The sequence below is a fragment of the Lepisma saccharinum genome, chromosome 13 (assembly GCF_977018435.1).
Source record: "Lepisma saccharinum chromosome 13, izLepSacc3.1, whole genome shotgun sequence".
Lineage (NCBI taxonomy): Eukaryota > Metazoa > Arthropoda > Insecta > Zygentoma > Lepismatidae > Lepisma > Lepisma saccharinum.
In genome coordinates, this window is record NC_139241.1 from 15719966 (window position 1) to 15734672 (window position 14707).

A 14707-nucleotide genomic window follows, 5' to 3' on the forward strand; every position below is an offset into this window, starting at 1 on the left:
AAAATTACCGCAGTTATTTCGGTTGTGACGGGTCACTTTCATGTCATGCGATTCTTGCACGTATATATGTAGTGATGGAATCTCGAAATTTACTATAGATTGGGAAATAGCCATGAATATAAAACAAGATAGTTCCGTGGAAATTACTTAACGTAATAATTCTCGGCATCAAAGCAAGTTACATTTCGACAATTGTAAATTAGAGAGAAAGAAATAAGTAAAAGGAATTTTGTGTTCCAAAATTTCCTATCATACGCTAACGACTCCATTTTCACAATGTTACTTCCTTACAGGGTTGGCAAATTTGTGTTCTTTTGTTTGTTTTAACATGCTTTTAATGTTGATTTGTCGAAAAGGATATATTTTTTTAAAAAATAAAACTTTTAAACAAAATGCCAAGATGACATTTTTTTAAGAATAATGAAAAATAATGTATCTGTAGAACATCCAAGGATTGATTGTGTTCATATTACAAGCAAACGCTTGACTAACTTCTTAAAATACACATTTATGTTAGTCTTAAATCTCTCCTGTACGCTGTTCGAGAAGCTCCAACTAATCCACAGTTTCCAGGCCCCACTGAGTCCAAGTGGTAGCTTCTGATTAATTATCATCGTGAATGGATCTAAATCTTAAACAACTGCATAAATCATAGCCATGAATTTTAAACGTGGCCCACGGTATTCATCACCATATGTGTATTATTTGATGTACATTTTGAACCACTGAGCAGATTCTAATGCACAATGAAGAAAATGATACTCATTTAAAGAAAACGCGTAGTTACAAAACACACAAATAATCACAAACTATCAAACGTCATGTATCAAAATGTGTTTTAAACAAATCTGAAAAGAAACATGTTTCAAACGCTTTGTTTAAACATTTGAAATAAACAAAGAAATATGTTTTAAACGGAGAAAACATATAGTTTAAAACACTTTGTTTTGATCATGCTAACTCTGTTTCCATCCAATCCTCCCTGTGAAGTCATTTCCATGTTCGGCTTCGTTGTGAAATGACAAGAGCATTTGGAAATTTAGCAGCAAGCGCCCATACAGATCCTCCTGCCTGCAAATTTCAGAAGGTGAGAGATTATCAAGCTGAGCAAGAGCACACATGTCCACCTACAGTTTTCGTTGTGTTTGCTAATCGGGCTCAGTTTGTACCAAGCCTTTATAAAAAATAATATTAGACTCGTTTGTTGTTCCCCTCCACGGAAATCTTTAGTAAAAGGCGAAAGATTTTTGCGTATGAAGGGAAACCAGAGTTGTTTCCAGGCCACCAATTTTTCCTAGCCTATGTTGCAGTTCTATTCACTGCTCATGGGAACGTGTAGGTTCCGTAGGAAATTGCTGTTTTACTTGTTGAAACATAAAACCTCGTTTTGTGTGATTTTCGTTTCTTAAAACGAGAGAATAAGGATATAAATCCGTGCCGATTTCTAATTTGCGTCATGTGCAGGGACCAACGTACACAAATGATAAACCGACAGCAAATTCTGCCATCTCTCGGCCACCATTTCAACTAGTGGGAACTTGTACTTTGGCAACAAATTCCATTTCACGAAGAATTTTTAGTTTATCTGTTCTCATATGCAACACGATTACACTTTCGGGTTTCTCCCACAGGCATGCTTAATAATGTTTCGTAAAGAAACCAAACCGAAGCAAGAAAGAAAATTACCGCAGTTATTTCGGTTGTGACGGGTCACTTTCATGTCATGCGATTCTTGCACGTATATATGTAGTGATGGAATCTCGAAATTTAGTATAGATTGGGCAATAGCCATGAATATAAAACAAGATAGTTCCGTGTAAATTACTTAACGTAATAATTCTCGGCATCAAAGCAAGTTACATTTCGACAATTGTAAATTAGAGAGAAAGAAATAAGTAAAAGGAATTTTGTGTTCCAAAAATTTCCTATCATACGCTAACGACTCCATTTTCACAATGTTACTTCCATACAGGGTTGGCAAATTTGTGTTCTTTTGTTTGTTTTAACATGCTTTTAATGTTGATTTGTCGAAAAGGATATATTTTTTTTTTAAAATAATAAAACTTTTAAACAAAATGCCAAGATGACATTTTTTTAAGAATAATGAAAAATAATGTATCTGTAGAACATCCAAGGATTGATTGTGTTCATATTACAAGCAAACGCTTGACTAACTTCTTAAAATACACATTTATGTTAGTCTTAAATCTTGCCTGTACGCTGTTCGAGAAGCTCCAACTAATCCACAGTTTCCAGGCCCCACTGAGTGCAAGTGGTAGCTTCTGAATAATTATTATCGTGAATGGATCTAAATCTTAAACATCTGCATAAATCATAGCCATGAATTTTAAACGTGGCCCACGGTATTCATCACCATATGTGTGTTATTTGATGTACATTTTGAACCACTGAGAAGATTCTAATGCACAATGAAGAGAATGATACTCATTTAAAGAAAACGCGTAGTTACAAAACACACAAATAATCACAAACTATCAAACGTCAAGAATCAAAATTTGTTTTAAACAAATCTGAAAAGAAACATGTTTCAAACGCTTTGTTTAAACATTTTAAATAAACAAAGAAATATGTTTTAAACGGAGAAAACATATTGTTTAAAACATTTTGTTTTGATCATGCTAACTCTGTTTCCATACAATCCTCCCTGTGAAGTCATTTCCATGTTCGGCTTCGTTGTGAAATGACAAGAGCATTTGGAAATTTAGCAGCAAGCGCCCATACAGATCCTCCTGCCTGCAAATTTCAGAAGGTGAGAGATTATCAAGCTGAGCAAGAGCACACATTTCCACCTACAGTTTTCGTTGTGTTTGCTAATCGGGCTCAGTTTGTACCAAGCCTTTATAAAAAATAATATTAGACTCGTTTGTTGTTCCCCTCCACGGAAATCTTTAGTAAAAGGCGAAAGATTTTTGCGTATGAAGGGAAACCAGAGTTCCACCAATTTTTCCTAAGCTATGTTGCAGTTCATTTCACTGCTCATGGGAACGTGTAGGTTCCGTAGGAAATTGCTGTTTTACTTGTTGAAACATAAAACCTCGTTTTGTGTGATTTTCGTTTCTTAAAACGAGAGAATAAGGATATAAATCCGTGCCGATTTCTAATTTGCGTCATGTGCAGGGACCAACGTACAGAAATGATAAACCGACAGCAAATTCTGCCATCTCTCGGCCCCCATTTCAACTAGTGGGAACTTGTACTTTGACAACAAATTCCATTTCACAAAAAAATTTCAGTTTATCTGTTCTCATATGCAAGACTATTACACTTTCGGGTTTCTCCCACAGGCATGCTTAATAATGTTTCGTAAAGAAACCAAACCGAAGCAAGAAAGAAAATTACCGCAGTTATTTCGGTTGTGACGGGTCACTTTCATGTCATGCGATTCTTGCACGTATATATGTAGTGATGGAATCTCGAAATTTACTATAGATTGGGAAATAGCCATGAATATAAAACAAGATAGTTCCGTGGAAATTACTTAACGTAATAATTCTCGGCATCAAAGCAAGTTACATTTCGACAATTGTAAATTAGAGAGAAAGAAATAAGTAAAAGGAATTTTGTGTTCCAAAATTTCCTATCATACGCTAACGACTCCATTTTCACAATGTTACTTCCTTACAGGGTTGGCAAATTTGTGTTCTTTTGTTTGTTTTAACATGCTTTTAATGTTGATTTGTCGAAAAGGATATATTTTTTTAAAAAATAAAACTTTTAAACAAAATGCCAAGATGACATTTTTTTAAGAATAATGAAAAATAATGTATCTGTAGAACATCCAAGGATTGATTGTGTTCATATTACAAGCAAACGCTTGACTAACTTCTTAAAATACACATTTATGTTAGTCTTAAATCTCTCCTGTACGCTGTTCGAGAAGCTCCAACTAATCCACAGTTTCCAGGCCCCACTGAGTCCAAGTGGTAGCTTCTGATTAATTATCATCGTGAATGGATCTAAATCTTAAACAACTGCATAAATCATAGCCATGAATTTTAAACGTGGCCCACGGTATTCATCACCATATGTGTATTATTTGATGTACATTTTGAACCACTGAGCAGATTCTAATGCACAATGAAGAAAATGATACTCATTTAAAGAAAACGCGTAGTTACAAAACACACAAATAATCACAAACTATCAAACGTCATGTATCAAAATGTGTTTTAAACAAATCTGAAAAGAAACATGTTTCAAACGCTTTGTTTAAACATTTGAAATAAACAAAGAAATATGTTTTAAACGGAGAAAACATATAGTTTAAAACACTTTGTTTTGATCATGCTAACTCTGTTTCCATACAATCCTCCCTGTGAAGTCATTTCCATGTTCGGCTTCGTTGTGAAATGACAAGAGCATTTGGAAAATTAGCAGCAAGCGCCCATACAGATCCTCCTGCCTGCAAATTTCAGAAGGTGAGAGATTATCAAGCTGAGCAAGAGCACACATTTCCACCTACAGTTTTCGTTGTGTTTGCTAATCGGGCTCAGTTTGTACCAAGCCTTTATAAAAAATAATATTAGACTCGTTTGTTGTTCCCCTCCACGGAAATCTTTAGTAAAAGGCGAAAGATTTTTGCGTATGAAGGGAAACCAGAGTTGTTTCCAGGCCACCAATTTTTCCTAGCCTATGTTGCAGTTCTATTCACTGCTCATGGGAACGTGTAGGTTCCGTAGGAAATTGCTGTTTTACTTGTTGAAACATAAAACCTCGTTTTGTGTGATTTTCGTTTCTTAAAACGAGAGAATAAGGATATAAATCCGTGCCGATTTCTAATTTGCGTCATGTGCACGGACCAACGTACACAAATGATAAACCGACAGCAAATTCTGCCATCTCTCGGCCACCATTTCAACTAGTGGGAACTTTTACTTTGACAACAAATTCCATTTCACAAAAAAATTTCAGTTTATCTGTTCTCATATGCAACACGATTACACTTTCGGGTTTCTCCCACAGGCATGCTTAATAATGTTTCGTAAAGAAACCAAACCGAAGCAAGAAAGAAAATTACCGCAGTTATTTCGGTTGTGACGGGTCACTTTCATGTCATGCGATTCTTGCACGTATATATGTAGTGATGCAATCTCGAAATTTAGTATAGATTGGGCAATAGCCATGAATATAAAACAAGATAGTTCCGTGGAAATTACTTAACGTAATAATTCTCGGCATCAAAGCAAGTTACATTTCGACAATTGTAAATTAGAGAGAAAGAAATAAGTAAAAGGAATTTTGTGTTCCAAAAATTTCCTATCATACGCTAACGACTCCATTTTCACAATGTTACTTCCATACAGGGTTGGCAAATTTGTGTTCTTTTGTTTGTTTTAACATGCTTTTAATGTTGATTTGTCGAAAAGGATATATTTTTTTTTAAAAAAAATAAAACTTTTAAACAAAATGCCAAGATGACATTTTTTTAAGAATAATGAAAAATAATGTATCTGTAGAACATCCAAGGATTGATTGTGTTCATATTACAAGCAAACGCTTGACTAACTTCTTAAAATACACATTTATGTTAGTCTTAAATCTTGCCTGTACGCTGTTCGAGAAGCTCCAACTAATCCACAGTTTCCAGGCCCCACTGAGTGCAAGTGGTAGCTTCTGAATAATTATTATCGTGAATGGATCTAAATCTTAAACATCTGCATAAATCATAGCCATGAATTTTAAACGTGGCCCACGGTATTCATCACCATATGTGTGTTATTTGATGTACATTTTGAACCACTGAGAAGATTCTAATGCACAATGAAGAGAATGATACTCATTTAAAGAAAACGCGTAGTTACAAAACACACAAATAATCACAAACTATCAAACGTCAAGTATCAAAATTTGTTTTAAACAAATCTGAAAAGAAACATGTTTCAAACGCTTTGTTTAAACATTTGAAATAAACAAAGAAATATGTTTTAAACGGAGAAAACATATTGTTTAAAACACTTTGTTTTGATCATGCTAACTCTGTTTCCATCCAATCCTCCCTGTGAAGTCATTTCCATGTTCGGGTTCGTTGTGAAATGACAAGAGCATTTGGAAATTTAGCAGCAAGCGCCCATACAGATCCTCCTGCCTGCAAATTTCAGAAGGTGAGAGATTATCAAGCTGAGCAAGAGCACACATGTCCACCTACAGTTTTCGTTGTGTTTGCTAATCGGGCTCAGTTTGTACCAAGCCTTTATAAAAAATAATATTAGACTCGTTTGTTGTTCCCCTCCACGGAAATCTTTAGTAAAAGGCGAAAGATTTTTGCGTATGAAGGGAAACCAGAGTTGTTTCCAGGCCACCAATTTTTCCTAGCCTATGTTGCAGTTCTATTCACTGCTCATGGGAACGTGTAGGTTCCGTAGGAAATTGCTGTTTTACTTGTTGAAACATAAAACCTCGTTTTGTGTGATTTTCGTTTCTTAAAACGAGAGAATAAGGATATAAATCCGTGCCGATTTCTAATTTGCGTCATGTGCAGGGACCAACGTACACAAATGATAAACCGACAGCAAATTCTGCCATCCCTCGGCCACCATTTCAACTAGTGGGAACTTGTACTTTGGCAACAAATTCCATTTCACGAAGAATTTTTAGTTTATCTGTTCTCATATGCAACACGATTACACTTTCGGGTTTCTCCCACAGGCATGCTTAATAATGTTTCGTAAAGAAACCAAACCGAAGCAAGAAAGAAAATTACCGCAGTTATTTCGGTTGTGACGGGTCACTTTCATGTCATGCGATTCTTGCACGTATATATGTAGTGATGGAATCTCGAAATTTACTATAGATTGGGAAATAGCCATGAATATAAAACAAGATAGTTCCGTGGAAATTACTTAACGTAATAATTCTCGGCATCAAAGCAAGTTACATTTCGACAATTGTAAATTAGAGAGAAAGAAATAAGTAAAAGGAATTTTGTGTTCCAAAATTTCCTATCATACGCTAACGACTCCTTTTTCACAATGTTACTTCCATACAGGGTTGGCAAATTTGTGTTCTTTTGTTTGTTTTAACATGCTTTTAATGTTGATTTGTCGAAAAGGATATATTTTTTTTTTAAAAAAATAAAACTTTTAAACAAAATGCCAAGATTACATTTTTTTAAGAATAATGAAAAATAATGTATCTGTAGAACATCCAAGGATTGATTGTGTTCATATTACAAGCAAACGCTTGACTAACTTCTTAAAATACACATTTATGTTAGTCTTAAATCTCGCCTGTACGCTGTTCGAGAAGCTCCAACTAATCCACAGTTTCCAGGCCCCACTGAGTCCAAGTGGTAGCTTCTGATTAATTATCATCGTGAATGGATCTAAATCTTAAACATCTGCATAAATCATAGCCATAAATTTTAAACGTGGCCCACGTTATTCATCACCATATGTGTGTTATTTGATGTACATTTTGAACCTCTGAGAAGATTCTAATGCACAATGAAGAGGATGATACTCATTTAAAGAAAACGCGTAGTTACAAAACACACAAATAATAACAAACTATCAAACGTCATGTATCAAAATGTGTTTTAAACAAATCTGAAAAGAAACATGCTTCAAACGCTTTGTTTAAACATTTTAAATAAACAAAGAAATATGTTTTAAACGGAGAAAACATATTGTTTAAACACTTTGTTTTGATCATGCTAACTCTGTTTCCATACAATCCTCCCTGTGAAGTCATTTCCATGTTCGGCTTCGTTGTGAAATGACAAGAGCATTTGGAAATTTAGCAGCAAGCGCCCATACAGATCCTCCTGCCTGCAAATTTCAGAAGGTGAGAGATTATCAAGCTGAGCAATAGCACACATTTCCACCTACAGTTTTCGTTGTGTTTGCTAATCGGGCTCAGTTTGTACCAAGCCTTTATAAAAAATAATATTAGACTCGTTTGTTGTTCCCCTCCACGGAAATCTTTAGTAAAAGGCGAAAGATTTTTGCGTATGAAGGGAAACCAGAGTTGTTTCCAGGCCACCAATTTTTCCTAGCCTATGTTGCAGTTCTATTCACTTCTCATGGGAACGTGTAGGTTCCGTAGGAAATTGCTGTTTTACTTGTTGAAACATAAAACCTCGTTTTGTGTGATTTTCGTTTCTTAAAACGAGAGAATAAGGATATAAATCCGTGCCGATTTCTAATTTGCGTCATGTGCACGGACCAACGTACACAAATGATAAACCGACAACAAATTCTGCCATCTCTCGGCCACCATTTCAACTAGTGGGAACTTGTACTTTGGCAACAAATTCCATTTCACGAAGAATTTTTAGTTTATCTGTTCTCATATGCAAGACTATTACACTTTCGGGTTTCTCCCACAGGCATGCTTAATAATGTTTCGTAAGGAAACCAAACCGAAGCAAGAAAGAAAATTACCGCAGTTATTTCGGTTGTGACGGGTCACTTTCATGTCATGCGATTCTTGCACGTATATATGTAGTGATGGAATCTCGAAATTTACTATAGATTGGGCAATAGCCATGAATATAAAACAAGATAGTTCCGTGGAAATTACTTAACGTAATAATTTTCGGCATCAAAGCAAGTTACATTTCGACAATTGTAAATTAGAGAGAAAGAAATAAGTAAAAGGAATTTTGTGTTCCAAAATTTCCTATCATACGCTAACGAGTCCTTTTTCACAATGTTACTTCCATACAGGGTTGGCAAATTTGTGTTCTTTTGTTTGTTTTAACATGCTTTTAATGTTGATTTGTCGAAAAGGATATATTTTTTTTAAAAAATAAAACTTTTAAACAAAATGCCAAGATGACATTTTTTTAAGAATAATGAAAAATAATGTATCTGTAGAACATCCAAGGATTGATTGTGTTCATATTACAAGCAAACGCTTGACTAACTTCTTAAAATACACATTTATGTTAGTCTTAAATCTCTCTTGTACGCTGTTCGAGAAGCTCCAACTAATCCACAGTTTCCAGGCCCCACTGAGTCCAAGTTGTAGCTTCTGATTAATTATCATCGTGAATGGATCTAAATCTTAAACATCTGCATAAATCATAGCCATGAATTTTAAACGTGGCCCACGGTATTCATCACCATATGTGTATTATTTGATGTACATTTTGAACCACTGAGCAGATTCTAATGCACAATGAAGAAAATGAAACTCATTTAAAGAAAACGCGTAGTTACAAAACACACAAATAATCACAAACTATCAAACGTCATGTATCAAAATGTGTTTTAAACAAATCTGAAAAGAAACATGTTTCAAACGCTTTGTTTAAACATTTATAATAAACAAAGAAATATGTTTTAAACGGAGAAAACATATAGTTTAAACACTTTGTTTTGATCATGCTAACTCTGTTTCCATACAATCCTCCCTGTGAAGTCATTTCCATGTTCGGCTTCGTTGTGAATTGACAAGAGCATTTGGAAAATTAGCAGCAAGCGCCCATACAGATCCTTCTGCCTGCAAATTTCAGAAGGTGAGAGATTATCAAGCTGAGCAAGAGCACACATTTCCCCCTACAGTTTTCGTTGTGTTTGCTAATCGGGCTCAGTTTGTACCAAGCCTTTATAAAAAATAATATTAGACTCGTTTGTTGTTCCCCTCCACGGAAATCTTTAGTAAAAGGCGAAAGATTTTTGCGTATGAAGGGAAACCAGAGTTGTTTCCAGGCCACCAATTTTTCCTAGCCTATGTTGCAGTTCATTTCACTGCTCATGGGAACGTGTAGGTTCCGTAGGATATTGCTGTTTTACTTGTTGAAACATGAAACCTCGTTTTGTGTGATTTTCGTTTCTTAAAACGAGAGAATAAGGATATAAATCCGTGCCGATTTCTAATTTGCGTCATGTGCACGGACCAACGTACACAAATGATAAACCGACAGCAAATTCTGCCATCTCTCGGCCACAATTTCAACTAGTGGGAACTTGTACTTTGGCAACAAATTCCATTTCACGAAGAATTTTCAGTTTACCTGTTCTCATATGCAAGACTATTACACTTTCGGGTTTCTCCCACAGGCATGCTTAATAATGTTTCGTAAAGAAACCAAACCGAAGCAAGAAAGAAAATTACCGCAGTTATTTCGGTTGTGACGGGTCACTTTCATGTCATGCGATTCTTGCACGTATATATGTAGTGATGGAATCTCGAAATTTACTATAGATTGGGAAATAGCCATGAATATAAAACAAGATAGTTCCGTGGAAATTACTTAACGTAATAATTCTCGGCATCAAAGCAAGTTACATTTCGACAATTGTAAATTAGAGAGAAAGAAATAAGTAAAAGGAATTTTGTGTTCCAAAATTTCCTATCATACGCTAACGATTTCTTTTTCACAATGTTACTTCCATACAGGGTTGGCAAATTTGTGTTCTTTTGTTTGTTTTAACATGCTTTTAATGTTGATTTGTCGAAAAGGATATATTTTTTTAAAAAATAAAACTTTTAAACAAAATGCCAAGATGACATTTTTTTAAGAATAATGAAAAATAATGTATCTGTAGAACATCCAAGGATTGATTGTGTTCATATTACAAGCAAACGCTTGACTAACTTCTTAAAATACACATTTATGTTAGTCTTAAATCTTGCCTGTACGCTGTTTGAGAAGCTCCAACTAATCCACAGTTTCCAGGCCCCACTGAGTCCAAGTGGTAGCTTCTGATTAATTATCATCGTGAATGGATCTAAATCTTAAACATCTGCATAAATCATAGCCATGAATTTTAAACGTGGCCCACGGTATTCATCACCATATGTGTGTTATTTGATGTACATTTTGAACCACTGAGAAGATTCTAATGCACAATGAAGAGAATGATACTCATTTAAAGAAAACGCGTAGTTACAAAACACACAAATAATCACAAACTATCAAACGTCAAGTATCAAAATTTGTTTTAAACAAATCTGAAAAGAAACATGTTTCAAACGCTTTGTTTAAACATTTATAATAAACAAAGAAATATGTTTTAAACGGAGAAAACATATAGTTTAAAACACTTTGTTTTGATCATGCTAACTCTGTTTCCATACAATCCTCCCTGTGAAGTCATTTCCATGTTCGGCTTCGTTGTGAAATGACAAGAGCATTTGGAAAATTAGCAGCAAGCGCCCATACAGATCCTCCTGCCTGCAAATTTCAGAAGGTGAGAGATTATCAAGCTGAGCAAGAGCACACATTTCCACCTACAGTTTTCGTTGTGTTTGCTAATCGGGCTCAGTTTGTACCAAGCCTTTATAAAAAATAATATTAGACTCGTTTGTTGTTCCCCTCCACGGAAATCTTTAGTAAAAGGCGAAAGATTTTTGCGTATGAAGGGAAACCAGAGTTGTTTCCAGGCTTTTTTTTTTTTTTTTTTTTTTTTGCTAGTGTTAACCCGTTGAGAGGGTTATGCCCTCACTTCGGTAAGTGATTTCATTGTAAGTTATGTGTCTTTCATCATTTTGGATGGTCTAAGTGCTTTTTTATATTGCAGAATATTTTTTCTTATTAAGATTGGTGATTAGTATGTGTTATCTTACTTTTGGGCATGGTTGAGAAGATTGTAAATATGGATTTCGATATTTGGAGTCGGAGTATTGTTGGTACTGCTTAGGCTGTAGTGGTGGGATAAATATGGCATGATAACTGCGATGGATGATATATATCGTATTCGTGTTTCTGTGGGTCTAGATCATCTAGATAACATGAATACATGGTGAGCAGGTGTTGTAATGGCGTATAAATATGTGTAGGTGCTGCATCATGTCGGATATCAAGATGAATGTTATTCCAGAATACTGGGTTTTCGGATATCATGGCTTTGTTTATGTATCGTTGGCGAAGGCTCTCGACGTGATACAGAATAGTCGGGAAGGAAATCCTGTCATACAGTAGTGCTGTGGGATAAGGTAATTTAATCCGGAAAGCCAATCTAAATGCGTGCCGTTCAAAGATTTCCAGTTGGTCGTAGAAGGAGGCAGAAGCGTCAATCCAAGCAATATGCCCGTGAGTGATGGCTGGGCGCAAGAACATTTTGTAGGTGGTTAGGACTGTTGTCGGGTGTAATCCCCAAGATGTACCCACCAGTTTCCATAATAGGTTTAGGCGGTTCTTTACCTTCTTCTTTATCCTTTCTAAGTGTGGGCGCCAGGTCAGTTTTTCATCTATGGTAACCCCAAGGTATGTTACGTGTTTTGAAGGTAAGATGCGTCTCCCCTCTATTTTAATCTCCAAGAGTTTGGGGTTTCGGTGTACTTTGGAGCGACAGTGGGGAGGTAGGAAAACTACTGCCTGAGTTTTTGAAGAGTTTATTGATAGTTTCCATTGGTTGCACCAGCGAATAAAGGAGTCTACGGCCTTTTGGAGTGTTTTATTAATGGATTGAACTGTTTTCCCAAGAATTAGGAAAGCAGTGTCATCTGCAAATTGGAATACGTGTGTGCTGGTATCCATGGTCGGCATATCTGTTACATACATTAAATATAACAGCGGTGACAAAACAGACCCCTGTGGGACTCCTGTGTGCAAGAAGATGGGATAGGATGTTGCCGAGTTCAGAGAGATGTATGACATACGGCCTGCCAGGAACGAATGGATAAGGCGGATGTAGCATTGAGGAAGTTGGAATTTGTGCAGTTTATATATTAATCCCGAATGCCATACTTTGTCAAACGCCTTTTCGAGATCGAATAAAAGAAGACACGATGGCAAGGACTTGTTATAGTGGTTTGTTATAGTTGTTATCAATCTCAGAAGTTGGTCGTTGAGGCTGATAGATGGTCGGAAGCCTGCTTGATGTGCGGGTAGGAGCTTCTTGGATGAAAGGTGTTGGTGCAATCTGCGTACAAGTACTTTTTCAAAGATTTTGCTGAGGGTCGATGTGAGCTGTATTGGTCTGTAGGAGGATACTTCGCGAACAGGTTTCCCGGGTTTGGCGAACAGCAGGATTTTGGAAACTTTCCATTCTGTCGGGAAGTAGCCTGTTCGTAGTATATAGGTATATATGGTGGCCAGGGTGAGCAGAAAGGTTCTTGGAGCCTCTCTGACGAGTCGGTAGGTTACCGAGTCGAAGCCTGGAGCAGTGTTTCTTTTCCGAGATATGGCGCATTCTATGTCTTCTGGTGTTATAGGTGAGGTTAGAGGTTCATTTTCATCCATACTATGGTCATTGTTAGGTTTGAGAGCTCGGTTATGTGGGTTTGAGACACGTTGTACTGTACGTGATTGGGTTGTTTTGTGTAATGGTTCAGTTTGTGGTGTAAAGATACCTTGAAAGTGGTGTGCAAAGACGTTTGCTTTCTCTTGGTCGTCGTCTACGGATTTCCCATCGACTATAATGGGATATGTAGTTCTTGACCTTTTCCCTGTGAGTTTGTTAAATTGTTGCCAGTATTTGGATGGATGTGATGTATCAGCCAGTGTATTGCACGTTTTTATCCAATTCCTTCTTTTATATGCAATGATATAGTTTTGTACCGTTCGGAGGAGTTGTCTATGTTGCCGTAACGCTTCAGGATTTCTTGTTACAACATACTCTCGGAAGGCACGCCTGGAGGCTGAAATCAGTTTTAGATAGTTCGGCGGTAATTTTGGTTTATATAGATTGATGGTTTGAAGTGGGATGGTACTTTTCGCAGCTTCGGTTAAGGCAGAAGTGAGTAATGGGACTACATCATCCAGATCCCTATCGTTAGTTGGCGTATCTGCGTTTTGCACGGTGTTTTCGATTGCATTACGATATTTTTCCCAGTCTGCTTGATCGTAGGAGTACCTTGTTATGAGAAAGGGTTTGTGAGGAGTTGGTGCAGGTGCGTCAACTGTAAAGATTATAGGTGCGTGATCGCTACCAATGGGTTCAAGTATATCCACGTTGCTATTTGTAAGGAGGGAAGTCGATGTAAGTACAACATCTGGAGAAGTACTGCTGATTGGTCTAGATGGTTTCGGAAGTTGGTGGAAATGGCAATTTTGGCAGCTGTCTATAGTTTGGTGAAATTGTCGCTTTTCGGCTTGTGGTCGACTATGGAGATTTATGTCGGTCATGATTATGTAATGCTTGTAGCTGTTTTCAATATAATTGATAAAGTTGTATGGTATAGGATGTCCAGGCCGGACATAGATGGTTGCTAGGGTAATGCTTCTGTGCCTCAGATATATTGTTGCTATGCTGTATTCCGGCAAGTTGAAATGCGGTGGTAATGTGTGTTCTCTGTGCGGATATGATTTTCGAAAGCCAATTGCAGTCCCTCCATTTGCACGTTGAGCTTCCGTTGGCCCATCATGTCGAATCATAGTATATCCGCTGATCTTGGGTTTGAGTTTTGGCGTTAGGAATGTTTCGTTGAGGGCGAAAGCTGATATATTCTTTTCCTGCAAGACAGTCTCAAATAAGCTTTTGTGTTTTGTTAAAGAGCGAATATTTAAGAAGAGAAAATAATAGCCCATGATTGTTATGAAGAGTCTGAAAACTGTTTTAGGATGTACTTGTGTTTTCAAGAGGGTTGATATTGAAATGGACATGTGGTCCCGTATACGTAGCGTGTAACTGCAGTTTGAAAAGTGTTTTTGCAGCGAGTATGACTTGGTCCAGAATATGTGTGCGTAGAAATGGCTGGATGTTTTGAGTTGTAATAGTAAAGAATCGTAGCAGATCTTCCACAGTGATTGGGTCCATTAGTGAATTTGCCGGTTTGGTTGAGCTATCTATAGTTC

The 14707-nt window shown here is 36.6% G+C and overlaps 7 non-coding genes across 7 annotated transcripts; all 7 read right to left on the reverse strand.

The window, feature by feature from the left end:
• Positions 1–1155: 1155 nt before the first annotated feature.
• LOC145997562 (U5 spliceosomal RNA) lies at positions 1156–1273 on the reverse strand. The gene has a single exon (XR_014442964.1). It is a non-coding gene; the product is annotated as a U5 spliceosomal RNA (small nuclear RNA).
• A 1565-nt stretch (positions 1274–2838) lies between these two features.
• LOC145997921 (U5 spliceosomal RNA) lies at positions 2839–2956 on the reverse strand. The gene has a single exon (XR_014443304.1). It is a non-coding gene; the product is annotated as a U5 spliceosomal RNA (small nuclear RNA).
• A 1551-nt stretch (positions 2957–4507) lies between these two features.
• LOC145997563 (U5 spliceosomal RNA) lies at positions 4508–4625 on the reverse strand. Its single transcript, XR_014442965.1, has one exon. It is a non-coding gene; the product is annotated as a U5 spliceosomal RNA (small nuclear RNA).
• A 1565-nt stretch (positions 4626–6190) lies between these two features.
• Positions 6191–6308, reverse strand: LOC145997565 (U5 spliceosomal RNA). The gene has a single exon (XR_014442967.1). It is a non-coding gene; the product is annotated as a U5 spliceosomal RNA (small nuclear RNA).
• Positions 6309–7871: 1563 nt separating this feature from the next.
• Positions 7872–7989, reverse strand: LOC145997566 (U5 spliceosomal RNA). Its single transcript, XR_014442968.1, has one exon. It is a non-coding gene; the product is annotated as a U5 spliceosomal RNA (small nuclear RNA).
• A 1560-nt stretch (positions 7990–9549) lies between these two features.
• On the reverse strand, positions 9550–9667 carry LOC145997567 (U5 spliceosomal RNA). The gene has a single exon (XR_014442969.1). It is a non-coding gene; the product is annotated as a U5 spliceosomal RNA (small nuclear RNA).
• A 1560-nt stretch (positions 9668–11227) lies between these two features.
• LOC145997568 (U5 spliceosomal RNA) lies at positions 11228–11345 on the reverse strand. Its single transcript, XR_014442970.1, has one exon. It is a non-coding gene; the product is annotated as a U5 spliceosomal RNA (small nuclear RNA).
• Positions 11346–14707: the final 3362 nt, after the last annotated feature.